General features: G+C 44.8%; 1 protein-coding gene across 1 annotated transcript in view; it reads right to left on the reverse strand.

Annotated features, from left to right (window-relative positions):
- BACH2 (BTB and CNC homology 1, basic leucine zipper transcription factor 2) overlaps window positions 1–21662 on the reverse strand; it is a 149218-nt gene that overhangs the window by 76379 nt on the left and 51177 nt on the right. Inside the window, exon 3 of the mRNA XM_009887506.1 lies at window positions 9279–9430. The gene's annotated coding sequence lies outside the window, so the exon portion shown is untranslated. The remainder of the gene's footprint in view (window positions 1–9278; window positions 9431–21662) is intronic.

A 21662-nucleotide genomic window follows, 5' to 3' on the forward strand; every position in this document is an offset into this window, starting at 1 on the left:
GACCGGGATCTGCTGCTGCCGCCGTCTCACAGGACCTCCCGTAGGTCACGGGGAGCAGCGGCAGCTGAGGTGGCTGCTTAAAGGACTCCAAAAACTGAGAGCAATAGAAAGAGTTTATGACAACTGTAAAAATGCCTGAGTGCAGCTTGTGTGCTGTGAGACAGTTAAAAAAAAAACCCCAAGCTGGGGGTTTCCCAAGGTAGCAGATCTTCTGTTACGCAACCCAACAGGTTGTTAGAGCTCCTCGGCTGAAAATCTCGACCGCGTTGCTTCGGTTGCTTATACTAATCCTAATTTAGCAGCCAAATGCAGGACTGTACCCTTCAGACTGCGTGCAGAAAACACAACCCCACAGACTCCTCGGAGCAGCTCTGCAGGTGGTTAAAAGGATCAAAAAGAGATCCGTCTACCTCTTCAAGAGAAAGGTAAACACCTTAAAAAGCTCATCACCATACAAGGGAAAAAATGAAGAGCCCGGCAGTGGGTACTGATAGTTGCACAACGCATCCTATGAATGTGCCATCTCTAAAAATAGCCGGTGTGGCGATACCCCTGGAAAAGACCAGCGTGTCTCATCCAGCTGGAAAGTGCGGCAGCGGTGAACGGCGCGTGAGTGCCGTCACCGCATGACGCACTCTCTCCTGCCGTTATCTTCAAAGCCATCAGGTTTGAACTCATCTGCATCGCACACAGCAGTAGAAAGAAGGGGGGAGAGGGGGAGGGAGAAAAAACCCACCTCTACATCTGTACTGAAAAGGGAAAATTCCACAGGAAAAAAAAAAGGACAACAAACGTTTACGCCGCTTGGCAGCATCTGGTCACCTGCAGGACTGAGACATGCAGGAGATTATAACAGATGCAATGAAATTCCCTGCACAACCAGCACTGTGGAAACTAATTATGGCTGAAGTTTTGCCCGTTCCCACCTGAAATATCTAAAACCTTGATTACTGTGTTAGCTCTCTTGCCTTTTGTAGTTTGCATCAAGGCAGGAGCCAGTCCAACGGGTGTGCACAGATGTAAAAGCAAAAACACACATTTCAGCAAAAAAGCAAAAGTATGGCAGCAACGGCAGTCACCGAGCTCTCCTAAGAAGAGGGGGAGGGTTACGCCAAGCTAATTTAAAGGGATTTCATATTGCCTAGTGAAAGACTCACCGCCGACAGCATGGCTATTCCATGGAACGAGCACGTGTGCCTTTAAGTGCCCCCAGCGCCCGACATCCTCCGCACCACGCGGCGTTACTCAGAGCGAAAACCCATTGTCTTACGCAGCCCGATTCTCACGACCAGCACCTTGGCTACCCTGCCAAGTCTGGAAAACCTGGAAAGGTCACGAAGCGACAAGAAAGCGGTGAAGCTCAAGCTGCCACGCAGCAGAAAGCAAGTTTTCAGCCTCTACCTTTGGTTCTGCAGCTCTTGGATAGATGCTCTCTCTACTCATCCATCGCGAGAATGACATCAAATCGAGAAGCTTGACATGCACAGGCACACTCATTCTCTGGACATGCCACGGCTACTTAATGAGCAAAGCTGGGACAGCACCAAACCTTACACCACGAAGTTACGAATTTCCCTGCATACGCTGACAACATCTCTCTCTATCTCTTGGCCACGAGCTGACATATCAATTAATGTGGTCAGAACAGATTTAGTAGCTCAAGATATTGCAACTAATTTAGCGGATTCCTAACCGGTGCAACTACCTGGGAAAGCTACCGAGACAGCATATTTCAATACTGCCACCCTAAAAACCAAACCAAAAGGATTTTACGTGCCAGAAGTTAAACCTGAGAATTTGTTTCTTGATGCTCAGCAGATTTGTATAGATCTCCTTTTTTTTTTTTTCTTTATCTTTGCCAGAAGACGTAGTTCTGGATCAACAGTTAAAGTTACACCAGTGTTTTGGAGGGCTGATTTTAAAGATCTTTCAGTCCTCTCCAAAGCTGCTTTTTCCAGAGAGCAGAACAATTCTGCTTCCAAAATTCTTTCATCACCACCTCTTCCTTATGCACTGAGCCTAACTCCTTTTTTTTTTTTTTTTTTAAATAAGAAGTTGATGAATTAACACAGCTAGACCACACCACAAGTAAACTCTACCTCTCCTTCCAACACAGACCCATTTACAAGCATTAAAGCCTGGGACTCACCAGACAGAGCCGAAGCTGCAGGCGAGCCAGTCATCAGAGCTAAGAGAAGGATTATGCTTGCTCTACAAATTCTAAAGCATTTGAATCTTATTTTTAGTTGTACACAAAGGGCAATAAATGGAAAATCTTATTGTAACCACCGCTTTTTCATGGCCACCCACACTTCCAACACCTACAGCAGAAGTATATAAATGCAAAAACCCCAGAACTCATGGCTCATCTGAACAAGGGATGCAAACTAGCTAATTGCTGTTACTTTTTTTCCAGTTTGTATTTAGAGTGCCGTTATATTCTGTTAAACGTCAAGGACGGCTATTCACATGCAGTGTGTATCTGCTGTCCAGGATCCTGCTGGATTTTCATACATTTAATTAATTGTTTTCTCTCAGCTACCTGGGAGAGTCCTTCTCTAAGTTAGCTGACCACTGACCGATTTTCAAATGATGAAATGGAGGAGGTGCCTCTCCCTAACTCTCAGTTTCTCCCCCCCACTGCCCAAACTACTGAGGTACAAGCAGTTAATGCTTCACTTACCTGTGAGAAATTATGCCAAATGCTCTACCCAGAAACTAGCAATTAAAAAAAAAATCCCTTTACACTCATAATAGTAGAAGAACTTCAAACAAATTGCTGTCAAGGATGATTTCATTGTGTTTAAATCCACTTTACTTCAAGTCGCTTTGCAAATTACTCTTTAATTTTGTAGCTAAAACTCCCATGTCTACTACGATGCCAGTTTACCCTCCTGTCTGTCCTATGCCTGATTCTTTCCATTCACTGAAAGCAACACAAGCATGAACCTAATTATCATCTGAAAACCTGCAGAAAGCTAACCCAATTAGCTGAGTAAAAAAGAAATAAAGAAAAAAGGTCTGTCTTAAGAGCAGACTCAACAAGAGTATAAGTGGTGCCATGCTTGGGGATGGGGAAAGCAGAGTGAACAATCCCGGATCATGAATTACCTTGCTGTCTCTGAAAATACAAGTTATTATAGCCAGAAAAGCATCCACTACAACACTTTTATTTCTCAACTCTTTGCAAACAAACAGGAAACACGTCCCGTAAGCTCGCAATCAATATTTAACAAAATAATCTGAAGACAAAGAGCCAGCTCCAGAAAAATGTACCTTTACCTGCACTTGCCCATTAATTGCCTGCTAGACCCAAGGGCCCATCGCCTTCCCGCAGGCCCCCCGGCAAGCCGAGGGCAGAGCCGACCACTCTCAACGCAACGCCGCTGAAATCAGGTGTGTGCTCTTCTGGCGAGGATTTAGGTCGTCGGACCCGTGTGCCGAACGCTGCAGAAGCGCGGGTATCTAAGTATTATGAAAATAAATGGGTCATACACCACTGAGCCAACAACCACACCACCCCCAAGGCGGGCGCTGAATGACTGTGCAGGGCTCTTGCCAGAGGGAGAGGAGAGGTTGAACCAGCAGTGAAAACAAAACCGATGCGGTGAGATGGATTTTACTTTTCACCGGTTTGGGTTACAGAGAAAGTTGATCTCGCCATCGCCCTCTCTCAGTCTTTCCTGTTTAAAAAACAATAATAATAATAATAATAATAATAATAATAAAAAATAAGGCAAACGCACGGGCAGGTATGCCGTCCTGTGGAGATGAGCCGGCATCTCACCCCCCGCCCCCGGCATGGGGAAGTGCCGCCGTCCCCGTCCCCGTCAGCGGAGGGATGGCTGTGACTCAGTCCCTCGGGCTGACACACGCGCGCAGCCGGGCTGTCACCTGCCGCAGCGAAAAATAAAAGTCCTCGCCACAACACGGCGGCCACGTGGGAAACGCCGAGTAAACAGATCAATGACACCGGGCGCCCACGCGGCCAGTCGTGCCGCTGGGGTGATGAACAAACAAACCTGTGGTCAATGGCAGCAAAGGGGAGAGCTGTCAGAATAATTCGGTTCCATACGGCAACAAACACCACCGTCCCCCTCCGTCATAGCAGCTAAACACAGCTAAACACAAGCAGGATGCTCCTCCTGGCCGTAGGGCCGGCAGTCGCTATGTGTCCCCGGGTGGGGATGCCTCTGGCATGGGGCTCCTGGTCAGGAACACCCAAAGAGGGATGTTGTCTCACCGCCCACACATGGCTGCACACGCAGCCGCTGTGCATGAGGCTATGCCAGCGCTTTTCCAACTGTACTGAATATGTTTGTCCAAATATATATATATATTTAAAATATACTTGTATATAACTATTTTTTATATATAAATACAGGCTGGGGAGAGGATGGATTGAGGGCAGCCCTGCGGAGAAGGACTTGGGGGTGTTGGTGGATGAGAATCTCAACATGAGCCGGCAATATGCGCTCGCAGCCCAGAAAGCCAACCGCATCCTGGGCTGCATCAAAAGAAGCGTGGCCAGCAGGTCGAGGGAAGTGATTCTGCCCCTCTGCTCCGCTCTGGTGAGACCCCACCTGGAGTACTGCATCCAGCTCTGGAGTCCCCAACATAAGAAGGACATGGACCTGTTGGAGCAGGCCCAGAGGAGGGCCATGAACATGATCCGAGGGCTGGAGCACCTTTCCTATGAAGACAGGCTGAGAGAGTTGGGGCTGTTCAGCCTGGAGAAGAGAAGGCTCCGGGGAGACCTTATAGCCCCTTCCAGTACCTAAAGGGGCTACAGGAAAGCTGGGGAGAGACTCTTTATCAGTGAGTGTAGTGATAGGGCGAGGGATAACAGTTTTGAACTGAAAGATGGTAGATTTAGATTAGATATTAGGAAGAAATTCTTTACTGTCAGGGTGGCAAGACACTGGAACAGGTTACCCAGAGAAGCTGTGGATACCCCATTGCTGGAAGTGTTCAAGGCCAGGTTGGATGGGGCTTTGAGCAACCTGGTCTAGTGGGAGGTATCCCTGCCCATGGCAAAGGTGGTTGGAACTAGATGATCTTTAAGGTCCCTTCCAACTCTAACCATTCCATGATTTTTAAATATATACACATATATGTATATATGAATAAAAAAAGTATATTTAATCAACAGATATATTTGCAGCAAACACTTATCAAAAGCTGTCCCCAGCCACCCAGGCTGGGGGTGCAGCCTGCCTCGGGTACAGAGGCATTGACAGTGCCAAGAAGCACCTGATCATGCCAAGGGACCGACACAGTGCTGGCAGCGGTCAATGGCTTTATCTATTCTCAACAGGGAGGCAGCAGGAGTAATCAGATTAATCAGTGGCAAATAAGATTTCCCCTAGATTGTAGGAAAATGCATTTTGGCAGTTGCGAGTGCGATACCCAGGACAGGATGCCACGGGAGGTTGTGAAGCTCCCTGGGATGGGAGATGCTCCACGCAATGGTGCATGAGGTGCAGAGCTCTGATATGCCAGTACCATAAAATGAGCAACAAAATCCCTTGTCCACTATAAAAACAGCACTCCAACAGGAAAACATACCAGAAAAATAACTGAATCCATATATGGCCACATCCTCCATCAAAATCCAGAAGGATAAAACCACCTATGTCCTCAGGTATGGACATGGCACTTGAGAGGTGGGTTTGGTAGCAATGTTTGGTAAGTCAATATTCAAGGGGATGCGAATTCACCTTCAGAAATCTGATTTCCTTCTTAATTCAGTCAAGTTACCTGACCTTTTGGTGCAGATTTTAAAGAAGATACATTTTTCCCAGGCTGTGGTGGTAGGCGGGTGACAGACATTTAATCACCAAAATCTGCATCTTAAAATTTTACATTATTTACATCTGCCTACAGATGGTCGTAGGAAAGATTTATTGAAATCTTTTTAAAATTTTTTTGAAATATTCTGAAGAACTTGCACCTAGCAAATATGAAATCTGTGTGCAGAGGTTTCCGAGTTTCGTGTTGCCTTTTTTTTTCCCTGAACAAAGCACTTAAAGGCCCTTGCTGAATTCTCAACACTGCATAAGCAGTACAAATTAGAACCATTTATTAGACACAAAATGCCATTGATTGGGATGTTATTTTTGCTGCTTTTAAAGGAAAACACACTGGGGTACAACAAAGTGAGAAACGTGAGCAGAGTGTGGAAATTTCCAGGAATCACTGCCTGTCTCCGCTGGGATGCCCGCAGCCCTGCCCCAGCATCTGCTCCATGGCACGGCCACGTCCCCAGTGCCTGAGCAAAGCCCCGGCCGTACTCTGCCATTAGTGACCGTTCGGGATAACGAACCGTGAGGCGCTCAGCGAAGAGCACAGCTTTTCCCTAATTCCTGTACTCCCTCATTAGGTTTAACCTGCCCAGGATTAATTCCCAGGGAACCCAGAGAAATTTTTTTTTTTTTTTTTATCTCGTACCATAACAGGGTTTTGCAATCTGCTCTGACAGAACAACGAAGACACTTTCTGCTTCGAATTCAAACATCAACATGTACTATTTTTACGGAGATCACACCGCATTCTAGTAGTATCATAAAAACTAAATAATAAATGAAAGGGGGGGGATAGGGTATACTTGTTTACAAAACACACTGCACCCAGGAAAAGCAAGAAGAATACGGTTGTTACAGCTGGGTCAACCGTGTGCAACTGCTCTTTCCAAGAGGGCTAATTAACAAGAGAAAGTTTGCTTCTTCCTATGGGAATTGCTATAACAAGGCAACCGTTACAAGCAGAGTTTGTTATCGAAAAAAGCCAGACAGTGGGAAACACTGAGAAATTAAGTAAGCAACTGTCAGCTTGCCCTCGCATCTACCTCTGCCGGCATGGATCTGCGTGCACAACGGATGCAACCCTGGCCAAGAACCTGCAAGGTGACACACGTGTTTTCTAGGAGTTACCGAGGAGTTAGAGCACACACCATGTTTTAAAAGTTTGGCATATCTCAAGCACACAACCATAGTAAAAAGAAAAATCAAAAAAAAAAAAAAAAAAAAGGAAAGCAGAAAAAAGGAAAAAGTAAGGAAAGCACATATTTGATATCTCCCATATCCTCACACTGTTTTTCAAGTTTATTTGGCCCTCAGATTTCCTTTTACTGTTGGAAATGGAGACTTCTGATTATTTGCAGCACAAAAATCAGCAAGACAAAACTTCCTATGCGCTTCTTGTAATGAGAAAGGCTTTTTTTTCCATTTATGTCCATTCAGTTTCTGGCTGTTTTTTCAAGTCCCCGAAGAAGGATGCCATTTTTAAAGTTGGTTCTTCTGAAAGGGTTTTCAATAGTGAATTTGCAAGATGCCTAATGATAAGCTTTTCAAACATCATGAGAAAAGCCTGCGAGAAAAGCCTGCAAAAAACTGTGAATAAGGCTTCCCAACCTCATGGGAATGATGCTAAGTAGGACTAATGAACAACGAGCTGTTTCTGCCCACCTAGCTGTTACCACTCTGATTTTCAAGTTTTCTTCCCTTAAGACAAGCACTAGAAACATGTTTCAAGCCAGTTCCAAAATTCTGTAGTCAGAAGATTCCTGCTATCGGGGGTTTGATTAATAACTGCGCCATATATTGCCAATGCCACAACGAAATGGCAATGCTCTCCCTTTTTCGGAAAACAAAATCAAACCAACACCTTGTAAGGCCTCTTTGACAGCGAGTTCTGTTACTACTCAGCCGTTCTCCATTGCCTACTACTTCACTATTATATTTGCTGATATTCATCACACCAGAAAAAAAATTCTCATCTCTTTAAAAAATGAATTTCCATATGCATTAGAAACCCCATCCTCCATTTGCAATAGACTTTTCGTGTTTTAAATAATACTTTTAGTGTCACATAAGCAAATAAAGTACTTCAAACAAAGGTATGTTTCTAGTAGAAATTCTTCAGTTCCAAAATACTCCTATTTTTTTAGCAGTAGTATTACAAGTCAGTTCCCAAGATTAATAACGATGTTAGTAAGCATTCAAGAAAAACTGACAAGCAATGTTGGCTTCACTGCCCTGTCCTAATTAATCATTAAATTGTGTCATATGAATTTGTTACTGCAAGTGAACAAACAAGGGCAGGAACGTGCACAGTGCCACACTGCAACCCACAATTTTGTACTATCTCTGGTGTCAAGCGACCTTTTGCCAAGCTGCTCTCTACCACCATCCAAAAGATAAAAGCCTCCTAACCACACTGAGATTTGGTTTTATTAAAAAAAAAAAAAAGGAATAAAGTTGTGCTCAAGCCTTTTTCCAAACTTGGCAGCTCTGGGGTGTCCCACCCCCTGGACAGCACAGACCACCACATCCACACCATCCTTATAATGGTCCAGAGGCTTCTTCCACCTGCAGATCCATCCCAGAATTAGGGTTTGAACTGCAGACAAGTTAAAAAGGGTCAAATCAATGTCTCCCTTCTAGAATAGCCCACCAATTCCATGGCAGGCTGATGCTATGCAAGATTTCAGCCATGATGGGGGACGAAATGTGGGCACACCACCACAGCCTCTCCCCGTCTTGGGAGGAAAAATCAAAGCACACAACACGCACCACGACCTTCTACCCAGACTGAGGGGTCAGGAAGGGGTCTGCAGCCCCCTCAATCCCCTTGGTCCCTAGTAGATCTGTGCACAGCTTTCTCCACCCTCCTACAGCCAGGTGGAGCAGCTAATTCCACCTGGAAGGAGCTGGAGGTGACAATGAAGATACTACTGATACTTAAAGAGCCTTTTGGGGCAGCAGGCTGAAAGGAGAAGCAGCTCCAGGGCTCCTCAGAAGGGAGTATTCTGGAAAGCCCAAAGGAGAAGGATATGGGTTTATATGATGGGAAAAATACAGGGATGCCTCCTTTCCTGCTGGGCAAGGGGTGGCCTCCAAACTCATGTGAAGCACACGCAGCTTCGGCACAGCACACTGAGGTAAGTGTACACGCACTTACTCACTTGTGGAAAAAAAAACCCAAAGCGTAGTTCGGGGGATGGGGTGAAGAGAGCTATTTTAAGTACTTCTCGCTATGGTTTACTAGGGTAGCAGAACACTCAGAAAAGCCTTCAAAATGACAATCACCATTTCAGTTAAAAAAGCAAGTGACTACTTTAATAACAAATTATTCACCACCTTTGCTGTTGAATTACAGCTTTTATAGTATTTTTCTGAAGTATGATGTTTACTGCCTCCACCTTGCTTCCCCAAGACCCTTTTTTTTTCTTTTTTTTTTTTTTCTTTAAATAGAAAGGAATTTGAATCATGACTTACATGTAACTTTTCTAGGTTCTGTGCTGGCTAAAATGTTCTCACGATGCAGGGAACAGGATCAATGGAGAAATTAAGAGGCTGCAGCAATCCATTAAGAAGTGGCCCTCCAAAGTTTTGTAGGGCAATATTCTGGCAACTCAGTCGATAGCAACCTAAAAAAAAATAAAGGTAGGCATTACAAAATTCAAGCACTGAATCTTCCCCCCCCCTTCTAATTCTAAAAACAGTTTTGGGGCCTCTTTTTTTAAACACAGAAGGTCTTATGTCAAACATGACAATTACATTATGGTCATTACATACCTCCTCTTACCTTTAAACTGTAGACACATTGTACAACAAAGACTATGTTTTTCTTGTGTTTATATAGCAGCTAGACATATGAGGCCCCCGAGAAGAATTGCAGAACAGATAAACTAACACTTCTGTGATTATTCTACCAGATGATACTGCAGCTATGTGCATACTTACGCACACATACTAAGAAATTCTTTACTGTGAGGGCGGTGAGACACTGGAACAGGTTGCTTAGAGAAGTTGTGGATGCCCCATCGCTCCAAGTGTTCAAAGTCAGGTTGCAACCTGATCTACTGATAGATTTCCCTGCCCGTGGCAAGGGGGGGTTGCACTAGATGAGCTTTAAAGGTCCCTTACAATCCAAACCATCCTGTGGTTCTGTGAAACTGCGCATCACGCCAGAAAGGTGTTCCAACAAAACTAGCAAAATGACCTAACAGACCTTAAATAACAATTAATACTGGCTTTTGTCAAAGCTTTGCTTTGATTTTATCAAGCCAGGAACACCAAATTTGCTCCTTTGTTTCCACTTTATTCTGGAGAGCTTCAGAGAAGAATTACCATCAGCATAGTTCGGTATCCCCCAGTTAATGCCATGTGTCTCATACTCCTCTATCAACCCGAAAGCAAAGCTACCTGTCACACCACTCCGTGTCAAAAGAAAATTTGAGCGGGAATAAAATGTTCCACGTGCCCACAGCAAATCCATCGTGCTGCCACCGTGCAAGAGGTTTGGGGCTCAGCCCCCGTAGGGGAAGCACTGTGGGACAGGGAGGGCTGCTGAGAGCAGAGGTGGGGCCGGCGGGCTGGAAGAGGGGGTGCATCCCCCCAGCACCCAAATCCTGGCACCCCCGCACAGCCCAGATCCCACCCAACATCCCCCATCCCAGCTGGCTCTGAAAAGGCTTCCCCCATCTATCAAGGAAGCAGTCACACTCTGAACTGGTTGGGAAGGAGGGTGGGAAGGAAATACTTGTGGAAGGAGAAGTAATTAGTTTTAAGCTACTGGGATTTTCAAGTTGAAGTTTTCAAGTTGCCAGTGCCCAACCCTTCACTGTTTTCCTGGAAAAAAATTTTGAATGCTTAACTACTGTTTACTTGAATACTACTTATCTATTTAATTTATTTAATTATCGGTGACTGGGAGCGAAAAGGAAGATGATTTTCTTTTGAACAGAAGGGGACAGCAGCAGTACAAGCAGTGACATGTATCTATCACAGCAAGGGCTGTGTCTGCAAAGTTACCACAACCTAAAGCTAGATAAAGGGGCAGGGGAGGGGAAGAAAAATAAACCCCCGAATTTTGATTTTGTAAAAAACCATACTATTATTTTTCTGAAACTTGCAAAATGAACTCTTCAGTAAAAACTTCTTGTTTCTCAAGAAATGTCTACTGACCCCATAAAAAAGTTAAAAAAGCACTGCAAATGAACAAGGTGTGGTAGTTGTTTTTTATAAGTATGCGGTTCCTGGTAAAAAAGTTCAATACTTTCTGAGCACTGATGCTACAGCATTTTGCTCCAAGCCTTGTAGAGAACTGGATTAGTTATAAAAAGCTGGTTATTTCTTCTGGATGGCACCCTCCTAGATAATTTACTAACAGATGCTCAAAATACTGCTACTGTAAGGATTACCTATATGGGTACTCAAAAAGAATCAGGAGGCTACGCTAGGAACACAATGCTTGTGTCTCTTCAGTTTTAATTTTCTCCAACTGGGCATAACACTCATTGACAGACTGTAAGAGGACCAAATATTTATGGTCACAAATATACATTATCTAAATTGCCTATAAAACTAAAAATATAAACTCCAAATCTGTTCAGTCATAAATCACTGGCAGAACAAAAATAACTGTTGCCTACTCAATGGCCAAAGGAATAAAACCAGGCAAGGCTCTGTTTTCAAGGACAAGTTAGTTTTCTGAGATAAAATTGCTCTTGCCACAGCATATCAGAAGGACAGGAGAATAAACAGAAGTGGGGAACAGGGAAACAAGAAAAAAAGTGGGAGGAGGAAGACTTTCAGTGCCATGCTTTTCTGAGAAGGTGTGATTGATGTTCACTGCTGCAGGAAGCATGAGGCTGCATCCCAAACATTTCATTCCCTTCTGCAAATGTCTCACTCCGTATCTTGCCCCATGTTCCCCAGATATTCTTGCCCTACGCGGGCCGATCGAGCCAGCATCAGGTTTTACACATGATCTAAAACATGAAAGCAGGAATCTCTCTGCCCAGGGGTCAGCTTAGGGTAGAATGAAACCTAACCTCCCCGCCTACACTCAACACGAGGGCTTCTTCATGCTTTCCATTCCGTAAAAGAATTTTCTTTCTCAAACAGGCAAATTATTAAAAGCAAAACTGTCGCTACAGCTGCAAATTACAAGGAATACACAAAAACTGAGCTTATATGAAATGAAGAGCCAACGGTACATCTGATGAAGAGTTTCAACATTTTAACATGCCATTTTAACCGGCCAGGTTTACAGCACGGGTAGAACTGGGTCCTAGGCAGGGGAAGATGCACTCTCCACTCCAAGGCTTGCTCACATCAAGGTCTCGGCTCTCAGCACTGACCTGCACATGCGGGCAACCAGTTATAGCATCACGAGGTGCCACACAATCATCATTCAATGTCAACTTGAAGACCCAGCTCCTGGAGTCATGGAGCGTGCAAAGAAACTATTTGAAAGAGAAGCATCTGCCTTTACAGCTGCATAGAAAGCTAGAAAAAGTAACAATACTTCAAAGCAGACATTATAAGCTTTTCTGTTTTTAAAAACTTACACTGTTTAACAACCTCTTCTACATTTTTGAACAAAGTTACCTTTTTTTCCCCTTTCTGTAGGCTTCCAGTACTACTTGGGGGCTCAAGCTAGCACTGAAGAATGCAAATGCAAAGGACACCACAACTGGCGGAAGAAGGGAGCATGAAGCTAAAAAAGTATTTACTTCAAGAAAACACTTTCCCGCTTGAATTTCTGTTATACAGAGGGTGCATTTCAAAGAGAGGTTTTGTTGTTAATGTAAAACAATGAGAGCTTTGATGCTTAAGAGGAAGAAAACTGATAAATTCTTCAGTTTGCAATGAACAAACCAAGAAAGAAGATTTGAGAAAAATGCAATGAATGTACCTGGGTATCACTCCAGTTAGCATAGAAGAAGTTTCAAACACAGCAAATCGTGCAATCATGCTTAAGAAAACCAGAGAAGCTGGGCGGACAACGAGGGAGGCGAGCAACAAATACGCAGTTGGGTTAGCAAACACACCACACACCGGGCGTGTAAATCAGGGCTGAGTAAAACAAACCCATGCGACAAGATGAGTTGGTGAACTTCTCACAGATGCGGACAGGAGAAAAAAAGGTATTTAAGGAAGGCTGTGCACCAGCGAGCAGGAAGAAGTGAGCGCAGATGTACAAAGAGAGCTGCTGTTCTCTGAAGCGACGGCTCACTTGGTGGAGTGCAACGCTTCTTACACAAACGTGCGCAGAAATTAGTCCCAGTGAAGTCAAGGATCCCAGGCTGTTACATGCAATACCATCACAGATTAGCAAACGTGTTTTCTTTACGTTTTGTGTGTTTTCGAGGCAAGCTGAAGAATATTCTATTCTGGCTGAAACAGCTTCCTTGGAACATTTGTAGCTTGCAACTGCTTGAAGGATTGCCTAAGGCTGAGGAGGCATTTGCAATGCTCCTGACATCTAGTGCAGGATCTCTCCCTGAAATCTGTAAATTAAACCCAAGATGATAGCGATACCTATGTCAGAAAAGACGCAGGGCCTGGCTTTGCTATCAGTGCATTTAATTTCCTCCTAATAACCTGCTCGGTTCTTCCAAACAGAAGGAACGTGCTCATCCATCACTCCTGCTTGTGCTCACATGCAGTGTTTGGCCAGGGGCAGCCAAACCCAGGACTCCGAAGGGCACAGCAGCTTCTTCCCCGGTGCCCAGAGATGGGATGCAGAAGACCACCACAAGCAATGAAGTGTGGACCAGAAGCAGGGAGGTACCCACCCAGGACCATGAGATCCGGCCCTGCGGTGCGTCCCTGTCTGGGTGAGCTGTGTCAACAGTCAGCGGAGATGAGATGGAGCTGTTAGGTCAGATAATGGCAAAACCACGTGAGTCTGGCTTGAAACCACGACTGAAGTCATCGGGAGAAGCAGCAAGATAACCGCCACTGCCTGACTGAAGGGGAAGGCAGCTGCTGCCGCCCTGCGCTGGCCAGGGAAGTGCTCCAGGGGCTGCAAACTGGATATTCCCCAGCTACGCTTAACAGCACCAACTGGGCTTAAATGGAAAACCCTCAGAGGAGCTGGGGGATGTGCGGGGCCGGAGGGGGAATTTTCCACCCCCTGTTGTCCCCTGGTTGCAGTTAACTCTGTGACACGTCAACCAGGCTGGGCTAGGAGAGGCGGGAGCCTAGTTCAAGAGCATCACCACAGGAACTTGGACATCTTTTAATGTAAAATCCAAATGACCTTATAATTGGAATGTACTCGACTTAAAATAAAGCCACCGTTGAAAATATGTTATCTTGGTGGTATGACTCATGAAAGAATGGCTAGGTATAAAAGGGAAGTTAATATATGCTGTGAGAAAGACCCCCCCACAACATTAACAAATGACACAAGGTGAATATTTATGGCATGGCAAAAGTCACAGCCTAATACTTTGTGTCAGATCTGATGAAAATTCAGATATCTCACTTATTTCTCCTTAAGAACTGGAGATTTTGGTTAATACACATGCGAACAGGAGAAAATAAGATGGTTCAGTGATGAGGATGAAATTGCTGTCCCTGAGCCTGGCATCTTGGAAGACGATGCTGCACTCGGAAGACGATGCTGCACTAGCCAGCACTGGGTCTCGCAGGTACGGATGTTTCCCAGGGCGGCACAAAATGACACAGCTCGCTGGGTTTACGCTGCGGGACTCCTGCCCCAACACACGTGAACCACAAGAACACATGCCTGCCCCGCCAAAAGAATGTTTCCACATTGAACAATTATCACAGTCAGACTTTTACTGCCGATTTCTTTTAAAAAATGCAAATTGAAAAAACAGTTAACATACAGAACGAAAGAACGGGCCACAGTCAACCACAAAAACTCCCCATAAGGTTCAGCATGTGGGAAACAGATAAGTAAATGCTGCGAAAGATGAACAATATTTAAGTATTAACACAAATGTTTTTTTTGGGAAGGTTTATCTGGCATCTATACCGGTTTTTCTCCAAGTTCTAATACAAAAATAACTACGTCTAACTGTGACTGGGAGAGATGGCAGCAGCTCAACATTGCTCCCTTTTTTTCTCTGCACTCAGAAAAAAACCCTACTGTCTTACAACACCAGACAAACTAATTTTCAGGTGATTTCAGATCAGGGTGAAGTCAGTGAGGCACTTGCCAGTTCAGAAAGTTCAGTCGGTGGTCTCATTTTCATGAGCTTGTGAAATGAGGACAAACGTGCGCAACACGAGGGCAGGAGAAATACAGCCTTTCTCCCAGCTGTGCAGCTGGTTCCCCACGCTCCTCCATCAAGTGAAGGAATTATCCTTCAGTGCATATAAATGCTGAATGCAGCAGTTGTGCATCAAACGATGAAGAGGGAGCCTGTGCCGACGGAGGTATGCATCTACCACGAGCTTGCACAAGTTGTGGTGAGGCTAAGAGTGGACCAACGCTGCATCTCATGTGACTGAGCTGCCTCGTAGGTTCTCCATCTTCACCCTCACACCAAGCAGGGGAAAGTCAAGAGACCTGAAAATGTTTTGTGGGTTTTCTTCACTGGTCGTAACAAACAGAAAAAGAGAAAGGCAGAATCGTGATAGGAAAGAGCTTCAAAAATACATTCCCTGTTGCGTGAACTCAAGTCCGTTTAACAAGAAAAGCCAGAGAGGCCACGCACAGTAATGCTGAGAAAAAGGAAATGGTACTTCACTTTAGCCAGAGTCATAAATCTTACCAGCGAGCCTCTAATGGCAAAACGGCGAGCAGGGGAATTTTTATACACAGATAATTAGTCGCGAGCTGATATCGGGTTTACTGTGCGGTGCACTCCGTGTGTGCAGTGCCTTCTCAACCTGCAAAACACCGCGTGAGGCTCTGTCTGCCTCGCTGCCCCTGGCTTCACCAGGAGGTGTGTGGCTGAAACTCCCAGAAACTCTTATAAAAAAAGAGGTGAAGTGGAGATGGTTATTTCTGCTCCACAGAAATACTCCTGAGGCAAACTCAGAAAGATTTTTTCCAACGGGGAAAATGCACCATTTTATAAAACCACCCCCTCTGATACAGGGGAGATGGACCAACACGACACCTTGTCCCACCATTAGCACCCTCGTCTTCTGGGGTACAGACACCACTCACAGACCCTGCAAAGCAGGCAGTTCGGTCAGGGAAAAGGTTGACCCACCTGAGCAGAGAAAGAAAATGTGGTAAGGGGAATTCATCAGCCAGAAGCAGCTATGGAGCTGCTTCACAAGGACTAAAGTCAACCGGGTGTTCCCACCACCTCTGCTGGGAACAAGGCGGCCCATCCGCCAGTGCTCGTTCCTCGACATCTTGCTCTGTTTCAGAGCACAGCCAGGGAATTCCACTAGCGACAGATGTGAGCAAAGACTCCACCGCATCAAATAGTCAGACCGCACTTCCAATCAAAGAAAAGCCGCTTTTCGGTTTCTAGATGAGAGGGTACCCAGGGGACATGTGCCAGCAGCATGCCGGGTGCGCGAGGTGCCGGCGAGTGCCCCTGGCACTTCTGACACTAACTTAGAAGGGACCGAGGAGTAGGTCTAGAGGAGTAGGTCTAGAGGAGTAGGTCTGGAAGCCTTCATCCTTGAAAGATGCCCCAGTTAGAGGACAGCTCAGAGAGGACAGCAGCTTGCTGCTCTAAGACTGACTGAGAGACACCTCGGTGAGCAAGGACAGCCCACCCTCTTTGCACCAGGAGCTCCGAGGCTACGGCCCCCGCAGGCTGCCTTGGTGCTCCTAACTACTTTCTGCCCATCTTCTATTCTCTTTTTCATCCCCAACCCAGTGCAAAAGGGCAGATACATCGCACTGCTCGACCACACTCCTCTGCCAGTCCAAAAGAGCTGGAGGCAGGTTAAGGCTACAGGGCAGACCTATTCCACCATCCCCACAAGCTTCGCCTGACGGGGTTAAGCAGCAGCTCTCTTGTCCAAGGCTCAGTTCTCTTGCTACCATATGTTAAACCGATAGACCAATCTGTATTTACTGCACTAAACTACAATTATGGGGTTTTTTTTCATCATTCAGCCTAATGGTATGCAGCTGTCACAAAAATCTTTGAACACATCACTGGCTCTCTTTGAGCTGATTAACCAGATAAGGAACTGTAGCCAAAAGACATGAAAGGACGGGTCCAAATTTCAAACTCTCAGCTGAGCAAAGAATTTCATTCAAAGAACTGTATGAAATGGGGGCGGGGGGAGAGAAGGTTCACAACACAAACAAAGGTTTTGTTTACTACGGATCTGAACAGGTGAAACACTCTCTGTCGCTCGGCTTAAGAATCAACGCACACCAGCCTCAAAGCGGTGCTGACAGGTATTACAGCTGCCACACCGGTCTGTGTGGATGCCAATATTCGTGTCGTTTTTTCCTGGACTGGAATTGAGGGAGAACCTACCGACAAGTCTAACTTTACACTGAAGAAACCTCTTTGTGATATTGAAGAGCTCCAAGTCCACAGCCCTTTCACCCAAACTGCTTCTGTTCAGTGCGTTTCTTTGGATAGCATAGTATTTATTTTTTTTTTAATTCAAGACAGCTCCATGTATTTGCTTTTATTTCTAGCATAATGTTTACTGTTCCAATCAGAACATTCTGTAAACTCGTCTAAATGTTTTATTATTAATTGCTGCACCCCACACCCCACCCTTTATAATTATCCTCGGGAGAGGTAAACATTTCAACACGAGTTACTTTAGTGAAAGCCATGAATATGCATTATTTATTTATTTAGGTAAACAGTAATTAAGAAAAATCACCCAGACCGTCTTCTCTTTGAAACGAGCACTACTTCACCAGCCTTGCCATGGGAATTGCAAGTCCCTTGAACACATAGATTACTTTGTCCTCCTCCACCGTGATTTACATTTCTGGGCCTCAGACTACACAATAGCTGCCAAGAAAGCAGTCCCTATGTTGTCCAAGGCTGTGCAACAACTCTAAAGCATCCAGACTCGCTCTCAAGGACGAGCAGGTACCCAGATGCCAATAGAGAAGAAAGTAGCAACATCTTGGGTGCAGGATGAGGACCAGAACATTGCTATCTATCACCCAATATGCCTATTTTTAATTTTTGTGCAGCAAGACCAGCTCTACTAACAGCAAAACATTCATGAGCCCCCTCAGACAGAGGGGGGCTCCTTATAAATGTCCTTATAAATGGAGTGGCTGTTACCACCACAGCCTCTCCATGCTAAGCTGGGGTGCAGCCAGCCCCAAACCAGTTTGCGTCTGGTGCCAGAGCAGTCAGGTAGCCCCATGTGCCGTATATAGGTAACCTAAGCATTGGGTCATAAGCAGCTGAGTGACTCCACCCAATTCCCCTGGATTTCTTCCTCAGTATTACATGACCTCAAATACCGCAACATCCCATTCCTTCTAAACTAAGTCTCTTTCTCTCTCTCCCTCCTCTCCTTGGAGAGATGTGTGGGAAAGCATCTGCTGTTTGTCCCAGTGGCCAGTCCGGACCAAACCATGATACCCGTCCTGCCTAATACTTCCACCAGCTTTTGCCGTATGCCATGACAAAATTAGGCAGCACCACAGGCAATGAAGCCATTTACAAGGAACTCATTTTTTTAACCCCAAAAATTAAGACAGTCCTGACATGGGTGACCATGCAGCCCAAAGATTGCACCAGCGCTACAAGAGAGGAATCAAAATGTCTCCCAAAGACAAAGGGATTTTCGCAGACCTAAAATTGTTAAGTAAATAGATAAAACTGTGGTCTGGGCTTTGTTTCAGTTTTCAGAACTAATTTCCGGCCACTGTTCAGAGAAATGCTTTGCATTTCCATTTCTGACTCACCTGTTTTAACAAACGCGCTCGCTGGAATTACTAAGCACGGGATCCGATCAAAACATTTCGCTTTCTGAATCAAAGTGCTTTTCAGTTCTATTGACGCGAACTTATCTATAAAATTTAATGTGGTGACTGACAACACTGGTGGTGTGCGGGTACGGTCGGGCTGTGCGATGCGATGGGTCAGATGACCCCTCTCCCACCGGGTGCCCGGTATCCCACCAAGGCACGGGGATGCCTCCCAAATTCTCCACAGCTGCTCAGCGCAGGCTGACGCCTGTCTTTCACGTCCTGATCACAAAATGATACACGCTCCCAGAGACACGTTTAAACGACGGCTATGAATGAAAAGCATTCCTGAAAAGAATCTGTTATGAAACCGAAAATCGGAGACCGCCGCAGAGCTGTGCCTAAGTTGAGTCATCAGTTCCCTTTACAGCCTAATAATTGACACTGCCTTGATCAGAATGACTGATCCGAATGTTGCTTTGTGTTTGTGTGTTTTTTGTTGGTTTTTTTTTATATATATAAAAAATAGATTTCCTATGTAAACAAGCTGCCTGTCATCTCACAGGAGTGTTTGTATTTGCCAGATCACGGGAAACATCTGTCAAAAACAGATTTCGCTCTCCTCAGTCAACTCGGTACAGTCTGAATCAGACTGTACTACAAAGAAACCAAAAACAGGTCTTGTTACGGAAAAAATACGCTGCCAACTCTCAGTGGATTTTATTGCATTTTCTTGGGATTAAATGCTGCAAAGATTATTAGAAGAGTTCCCTCCTTCCCCTGCGGGATCTCTCCCCCAAAGGAAATCCTGGGAATTTAAGAGCTGCTTTTCTCCCCTCTTCCTGCGCTCTCCAAAATGAAGTACCTTCCAGGAAGAGATAGACAGAACAAGAATCAAGATTTAGTGAAACTTCAGAGCATGCTGATTTCCCATCTTTCGACACCGGTACTCGAATAACGTAGTGATTCCCCTCCTGATGCTTCCAACAAACAAACACTCCCACGCGTCTGCATCCCTCAGGTCACACCTCCCCAAAACGGTTCAGTAATTATTTTCACATCTTCTAAACAGAGAAAGATCAAGTGAGGCTGCAACTGCCTCTAGTGGTGTTTTCTGAAGAAAAGGTGACACAAACAGGGTGGTTGCTACTACCAGGATAAGGGTGATGCTAAACAGCCATACTGTGGGTCTTCTGCCAGGGAATCTGCCTGAGAATAGCAAAATCATTAGAACAACAGTAAAAAAAAGAAACCAAAGGGAGAAACAGGTGTGAGACTTTAACAGAAAGAGGATTAGGCTACTCCATTAGCATGACAACAGAGAGGAGATGACTGGGGCAGGAGCACCAGGCTCACTGGGTACCACCCAGGTGTCAGGGCTGGGGCTGAACATAGACACCTGTTAAATGAACCCATCATTTATAGATTAAGGGGACAGTTCTCGAAACATTTAACAGCGAATACACGGTCTTATTAGAAGTACATCCCTGGATGGGTGAGAAATTAATGTCCACGTCTGTATTAGCCTTTGTCTGTAGACTGAAACCGCCAGTACTGTGGAGCTGACGGGATGCCCAATTTTTGTGTTTTCCTTGGCAGTAACTCCAGCCTGGCGCTGCAGACTGAGTGCCCACCAACAGTTGGAGTACATCAGCAGTGCTGCTGGAGGCACAACTCTCAGCTTGTATCAGTAACTCACGGATTACAGAGCATGCTACTAATTCTTACAAAAAAGGCACAGAGATAGGACGAGAACCTTGATATACTTTGGAGAAGATGGAGGAGGAACCATCTAAACATGGAGAGTAATACAGTGGTAGATTTTAAAACAAGAAGACAGACAAAATCCAGAGCTGTGAAGGAGAAGAAATGATGAAACAAAAAGCATAAAAAGGGAAAGGAAAATTTACTGGCTGAAGAAGATGGCATTTGATTTTATTTCCCTAACTGTGGTAGATAGTTGGACATGAAACTGATACTTACAAGTATCTGCAAAATATTGTACTCTGTCTCCTTCGAATGGGGCAGAAGTGGATTTAAATGAAAGTCTTGCTTTTCAATGACAAAGAAATCTTCACCCAAGCAATTTACACAGCTCTTTTAAAATAAGAAATAACTGCAGAGCTACACTTACGAAACAAACCTACGACAATACTAAACAAGATGTAGTCTCAACTGTGATTTAGAAATAATGTCCAGAAGCATATAGCCTTAGCTCTGTTCAGCAGAGAATCCAATGAGTATCCTCAGCCTTGCAACATTTTTGGGGAATCTCATATTTCTCTGAACAACACTTTTACCTACTTCAGCTATTTTAGAGAGAAATGGACAGCCACACTCCCAAAATGCGAGGAGACACACCATTTTGGCCAGATTTGAGAAGAGAAGGCACTTAGTTAGCACTGGTTTTATCTGCCTGACCAAGGATAACACATGCTTTCAACCGTGACTTTTATAATAAAACTCTTTGAAGTTTTATAATTCCAAGGTACAAAGGTGGCAATACAAAGGCAGAGGAAGCAGAGAAAAACTGAATGGGAATTAAAAGCACTTTGTGCTCTCAAGCCTGCAAGTGAAAAATCATATTTGGCTTCATGAGAGCACTGCCAAAACTAACAAACCATTTGCCGTCTGGTGCTGCAACCAGCAGGTCGTATAGAAACGTACATTAGTGTTTTGATGCAAGCTAAGCGGGCAAAATTTGAAGTGCCACTTGTATTTGCTTTTTAGTTAATTTTGCACCAACTCCTGAATGTCACGATAAAAAAACAAAGGCACGGGAAACAAAGCAAAACAGGGTTCATCACCTCATAAAGAAAGTTAACTAAACCAGCAAAGATTGTATTATAAATGTCTATCTAGTTCTCTCTAGCAGCTCAACTCAAACAGAAAACTTAGGAACTATGTGAATTTCTTCTTCAGTTTCATGCCACCTGAAAACAAAAGTTTAGTATCAGCATTGTCACCATCCCAGTTAACTATCACCCAAAGCAATAGTAAGAACCAGCATGCATCAGGCCAGA

Source organism: Charadrius vociferus, unplaced genomic scaffold (assembly GCF_000708025.1).
Source record: "Charadrius vociferus isolate BGI_N301 unplaced genomic scaffold, ASM70802v2 scaffold185, whole genome shotgun sequence".
Lineage (NCBI taxonomy): Eukaryota > Metazoa > Chordata > Aves > Charadriiformes > Charadriidae > Charadrius > Charadrius vociferus.